This window comes from Callospermophilus lateralis, unplaced genomic scaffold (assembly GCF_048772815.1).
Source record: "Callospermophilus lateralis isolate mCalLat2 unplaced genomic scaffold, mCalLat2.hap1 Scaffold_51, whole genome shotgun sequence".
Taxonomy (NCBI): Eukaryota; Metazoa; Chordata; class Mammalia; order Rodentia; family Sciuridae; genus Callospermophilus; species Callospermophilus lateralis.
Genome location: NW_027514446.1, coordinates 1,134,554 through 1,140,761, shown reverse-complemented (window position 1 = coordinate 1,140,761; position 6,208 = coordinate 1,134,554).

Below are 6,208 nucleotides of genomic sequence, written 5' to 3'. Positions count from 1 at the left end.
AGCACTATATGTCAATTGAAAATCACCAAGAAATATATATCATGCACAGATTCAAATAAATTCATTTTACTGAACATGGATTTATGTATAATGTTGTTCAACTAGGAAGCTCACACATAGGTTGAATTTTCAATTCCAACAGCGTTTAGGAGGAGTGATCCCTTGTCAGAATTTGTATCTGCCAATTCAGCCACCACACAAGAATGAACGTGTGGTAACAGGTAGGATTCTATATGTGCATATAGAAATACAGGTCCTGAATAGGCATTAAAAACATATGGAGAACTATTTCCAAAAAAAATTGACTGGATTTATAACTCCTACCCTATATTATGCAAAAGGCAAGTCCAACTATACACCATGCCTCCTCTGAACTGCTTGTAGTTCTATTCTTTTTGGGTTATTTTTCTCCAACATATTAGGATTAGTATTCAGAATCTAGTAGAGTATGTGTTAATGTCAGGGATTCAATATTTTGAATGGAAAATTGGAAAATTTATCCAATGTGTATGCAAATATGTGCTACACAAAAATCTTCCCACTTTCATCCAGAACAATGCCTTGACATTACCTTCACCCCAAGTAAGACACAATTAGAGGAGAAGTGTTAGAAAATCTGTGAATACTTATCTGGAATGGAATATGATAAGGAGTTCACAACCATGGACGTGGTAGAGGAGTTTCCAAAAGTAAGGGACAGGGTAAACACTCCACAATAATGGAGCTCTGCTGGCCTAATGACTTCTTGAGAAACTGCCTCTGAGTTTGGGCACTTGAAATATATGTTGTTGTCAGGAGCTTTTGCTTTTTTTCTAGTGAGATGATCAAAGCTGGGTCAGCATCTATGTGACCTGGAGGACATAAATTGTAATATTCCAATGAACATGAGGGAAGAGTGCTGGATTCTCTTTTTGTGGGTATACTGTGGCCGCTGGTGGCTAAGTGTCTCCCTGTGTGGACTGTATAGTCATTTATTGCTCTTCCACTCTCCATTGTGTTTCTTGCTCCTGCACTGGGAGTTTGGTATTTGCTTCACCAAATACATGGAGCTCAACTGGAACACAGTGCTGGTGGGAGTTATGTCACGTGTGGTGGGTCAGGTTCTGCAGGAGAATGCACCAACCAGGTTTCTAACCCACATAGTTTACCCCCTTGAACATAGCAAGCTGATTCTGAACATTGCCTTGAAACCTCTCCATATATCAAGATGCCTTTAAATAGAAATTTATGCTGGCTGCACCATGTCAGTCCCAAGCAATTTGGAATCCAATGGTAGATCCTCATTCCCCTACCACAGATGTTTTATCACACATATGCCCACCACTTCTCTAGGCCCACTACTCAGCAGGATCCAACCTATAGGCTTCTCTGTTCTACACCATTTTCAGGAAACCCAGTCAATCAAGGCACTCTCTCATATACTCGTATAGCAACAAGACACCCAAAGTTTCTCCAGTGCCACCAGGTCATTGAAATTTCAAAAATTTAATGGTATTTATATAGCTATTTTTCAAGGATGAAATTGGAGGCACTGTGGATTTCAATTCATTTAGGAACCCTTAAATGGTGAGAAAGCTCATTTCAATGAAAGATCTGGAGAACTCTCACAGGCAAGGGTTCCCAAAGAGTGGCCAAAAGGTCATATGAAGCCAGGCCCATTGAGGTCTACATGTGAGGTCCATGTGTGTTTTGACTCTCAATTATGGTTGCCAAGTCTTTCAGAATAAAATCATGTGATATCCTGGCTGAGATTTCCAGTCTCTGTGGAAAGCGACCCTGATCGCATTTTCCAAGGGCAATTCTCATGCGAGGCCTCCTAAAATCCCAACACAATTCATGGCAACACTTCTTTGAGGTCCGTTCCAGCACTCAGTCTCTAAGGGGAATCACACCAGTGTTCAGGCCCAAGAGGACCCAGGCATCTCTTCCAACTGCCACACAAATGACCGCAATTAAATCAAAACACTCCAACATGGGCCTCATATTCTTCCATATAGACACTCATCATAACCTCTGGCTGAAAGTTTCCATAAGGGGTGCAGCCCAAGACAGTGTCCAAATTAAGCTCTTTTGCCCCTCATTTGCCTAACATGAGGGTGGACTGTACACCCTTCCTTTGAACCAGGAATGATCAAATAGCCCTGCCGTTAATACTGCCCTGCTACTCCAATTTGAGGCCTACTGACTGTCAGGTATTGATTCTTTCTGTGATTTGGAGTCATGACAAAACCCAAGCCCCTATGGACTATCCACTGTAGGGCTTTGAAGAACTCTTTTGACGCAAAGGATCCCTATTCTCACTTGATGGAAGTCAGGAACTGAAAAGTTCGGACGAACCTCTTAGGAAAAGACCACCAAGAGACTGTCTCATGCCACCGCAAAAGGGTTTATTGTGGGTCCAGCATGCTGGGGCTCAGAGCTCACTTCAGAGGAGCAAAGAACAAAGAGCCCCAGAACAACTTGAGGAGAGTTTATATACATTCTATGGAGAGGGCAGGGTTTTTACATACATCATAGCCGCTTTTAGAAAATCATCTTATACCCCAGCAAAATCAAATAACAACTCTAAAACATGATTAGCACATTCATTGGCGGGAACAGGTCGTGCAGTGGGTGATTGGTCAGCCCTGAGAAGGGGTTAACATTTAAACTGATTGGTTGAAGCCCTGAGATGTATACGTGCAGATCTGCATGGTTTCTGGGAAGGGGTGTTAAGTATCTAGCTGGTCAGGGAAGATTTCAACACACATCTAATAGGAAGATCTGGGAATTGTCTTAAGTGCCACAGGAATTTCAGGTTCTGAGTGCAGCTTGAAAGCTTTACAAAACCTGGTTCTTTACATTTCAATTTCAATATGTTTTATTCTTTCATTTCCCACTCCTTTTTCTGACTACTTTTAATCTTAAAAGTAATGTTTCATAATTATTCTGGCGTCTCAAATTCTATTTCTGCCAGTGGAGCATATTTCTGTCTGATTAGCATGAGTTTTACCTACCCAATCTGAGCCTGGAATAAGGAAACTATGCGGTGAAGCAAACAGGGTCCCACAGTTAGCAACACCTTAAGGATGATCAGGGGTCAAGCTAAGTCTGATAGGAGTGTAGTTAACCAGGGGAACTGGGTAAACCATGACTCAAACCACCCTTGTTGAATCTCCCTTTCTCTCTGGCGCTATTCAAGTTATTTTCTTAATTTACTCATGGATTATTTTGCAACTCCAGTAGGGTCAGCATAAAAACAATAGTATTCTCTCAGTGCCGCACAGAGACCCCCTCCCTCATGAAGAGGAAATCTAGTTCTCCCCTGTTCTGTAAAACAAATGCAGAGAGAGAGAGAGGTTAAGGATTCCTGCAGCACTGTGATAGAGGTTTCTAACGTCTTCAAGTCTTGATCTATTGATGTTTCTAATTGGGCCAATTGTTGTGACCCACGGATCATAGCAGCTGTTCCCATACCCACTCCTGCAGGACCTCCTATCCCCAATAGGATGGCTAGAGTAAGGGACAATGGCTCCCGGTGAAATTGGGTTGTTTGTCCCCCAAGTAGACCTTCGAATGATTCTTCATCATGATAGAGCACCCTGGGGAGTATCTGCACCATTACACAATAATTTACAGAGCTGTCAAATACCTGGGCTGAAAGGCAATGAGTTCTGACTGTGTGGAGTTCAGTACCATCAACATTCCTTTAATTAGTTCCCAGGGGGTGGAGTCAGCTGTACTCTGGACTGGGGAAGTAGGCAAAGACGGAAACCGGGAATTATGAGATGGTAGAGGGGTCCTGGTAGATCTAGGCATGGGAGGTTTAGGAGGCTTAATTCCTGGCTTGAGGGGATTGGGCCCTATTGCTGTGGGATTTTCTTTCTCTTTAAGCTGGAGGGTGAACCAGAGACCAAAGTCATAACCAGGGCCATAAATATAGAATTGCATTCCCCACGTATTTCTCATAGGCCATTTTGTTCTGAGGTAGCCCCTTCCTTTGGAAGTGAAAGTTATATTGAGGGGGTAACATAGACTATTCTTTCCACAGCGAGTTTTTGACACCACTTGGCTAGCGGCACATTTCTTGGGATCAATCCAGGTGTCATTTCATCCTACCCAAATCTTGCTGTCTGGGGAGTTTGGGTTCCACCATGCAGCTTCCGTTTGTTCACAACCCCAATATGTAAAATAAAAGTTACTGGGTCCTCCACAGGTTTGGGCCTGTTTGCGACTTTCGAAATCTGCTGGGCACACATAATAGTCTTGACTGGCTAGTTTACACATGAGCTTGGGGAGATGACATCCATAATTCATGGGGTAAAGTGGTCTATGTTGCCATGGTTTGCATTTGAGTGGGATCTGTGTGGGGTCCTCTATGTCAGGGAGATCCCAGTCAGAGAGTCCTATGGGAAGCTGACAAATGTCCGGGGGGAGAGATGGCCACCAATTCCATAAGGGGGCTGTATGTGAAATACACCACCCTACTTGCCCAGTAGGATTTATAACTTGCCATCGTTGCTGAACAGGCTGATGGGGATTAGGACTGCTGATGGTCAGGGGAAGAATCCATAGCCCTACCCACACGACGGACACGCAACTTGAGATGGTTACCAGTCTGTTTCAGTTTCCAGCCGGAGTCTGTACAGGGTGCAGGCATGAGATGGGTGGTATGGATCTATGAAGTGATCTCATCCACTTTCACCACTGTGGGTGTTATAAGCAGCACCTGGTATGGTCCTTTCCAGCGGGGTTCCAGGGATGACACCTGATGCCATCTCACGTAGATGAACTCTCCCACTTGATATCGATGTGGGGTTCCCTCATCTCCAGGCTGATTAGCAGAGGCCAACTGTTTCCACAGGTATTGCTGGGTGCTGGTTTTGTTCAAGGGCTTTAAGTCTGTCAAGCAAGGGTGTGTGAAAGGAATCATTAAGTCTCCTAGTTGGGGTTAGGTCCCTTACTGAAGGAGGGGCACCATAGAGAATTTCATAAGGGGTGAGGTTACACAAAGAGGAAGACTTGGTATTTCTTGCACAAAACAGTGCATAACTTAGGAACAGAGTCCACTTTTTCATGCCAGTCTCCAAGCTTTATTTCGTTAAGGTCTCTATGATGGTTCTATTCATCCTTTCTACCTGTCCTGAGCTCTGGGGTCTATAAGCACAATGAAACTTCCAATTAATCCCCAGGGTCCTGGCAAATCCCTGTCTTACCTGGGCCATGAATACCGGTCACTTATCCGACCCTATTACCTTAGGCAGGCTGAACCTTGGAAAATGTCTTCTAGGATCTTTTTGACCACCAGCTGAGCCGTTTCTTTCTTCATGGGGAAGGCTTCGACCCATCCTGAAAAAGTATCTACAAAGACTAGGAGACATTTAAGTCCAATCCTTGCTGGCTTTATTTCAGTAAAGCTCACTTCCCAGAATTGTCCTGGTCTGATTCCTCATAAGCGCTTCCCTGAAGTAAGCTTCGATGGGTAAGTATTAACTAATTGGCCAACTTGACAAGCTGTAGTCACCTGTGCAGTTATTTCTTTCCTCTGTGAGTCAGTCAATAATAATTCCTTCCTTTGGTCCTTTAAGAGTGCCTATAACTTCTTAGAGTCTAAGTGGGTGAGCTGGTGTATGTCTTTGAGATAAAGGTGGGCTTTTGAAAATTGTGTACTTGGCTCTGTAGGTTCCCAGAGTTCTGTATCCGTCTCCTCAGATGATAAGTTGCCTGAATGTTCCGGTGCGGCCAAGTCTCCTGATTGTTGTTCCCCCCGGTGTGGAAAAAGTGAACAGAGGCACTCCGTTTAAGGCTGCCAATTAGCTTCCTCATCTGCCCTTCTGTTTCCAACCGCCACGGGGTCGTTTCCCTTCTGGTGCCCTGGACAGTGCACTATGCCTAGGTCCGTAGGGCCCTGCACTGCTGAGAGAAGGTGGAGGATCATATCTTTGTTGTTTATTTCTTTATTTGTTTCCCAGCAGAGGTTAATAGCTGCCTTTGCTGGTAAATAGCCCCGTGCACATTTGCAGTGGCAAATGCATAGCGGCTATCAGTGTATATGGTGGCCCTTTTGCCTGATGCTAGTACCAATGCTTTCGTAAGGGCAATCAGTTCTGCCTTTTGGACTGATGTCTCTTCTGTGAGACCAGAGAAACAGATGACATTAGTTTTGCTAACTACTGCTGCTCCAGCCCACCAGGTACCATCTTGGAGGAAGCTGCTCTCGTTCGTAAAC